Raw genomic sequence first — 380 nt, 5'->3', positions numbered from 1 at the left:
TACTTCTCAGTGGAATAAAACTTAAATATGTAACATTTTATCTGTTTTAATAGACATTTATTTTAACAAATATACATTATGCTAAATATAATAAAAGCTAAACAGGATATTTAATAGATAGAAAAGTGGAGGCAACAAAATATTTCTATTTGTGAATTAGGCAAATTTTGGCTTCATATGTAATTTGTTCATTTTCAAATACTACTTTATAAAAGTGAAAAAGTACACTTGTAGTTAGAGTTAGAATACACATATATTAAAAAGTACAGCTCTTTACAATCATTTACTCAATGAACATGAGTTTGAGCAATCTCCAGGTGGGTAGTGAAGGACAGGGAAGGCTGGAATGCTGCAGCCCATGGGGTCACAAAGAGCCAGAC

The sequence above is a fragment of the Bison bison genome, unplaced genomic scaffold (assembly GCF_000754665.1).
Source record: "Bison bison bison isolate TAMUID 2011002044 unplaced genomic scaffold, Bison_UMD1.0 scf7180017864527, whole genome shotgun sequence".
NCBI classification, from domain to species: domain Eukaryota; kingdom Metazoa; phylum Chordata; class Mammalia; order Artiodactyla; family Bovidae; genus Bison; species Bison bison.
Note: the sequence above shows the minus strand (reverse complement) of the source record.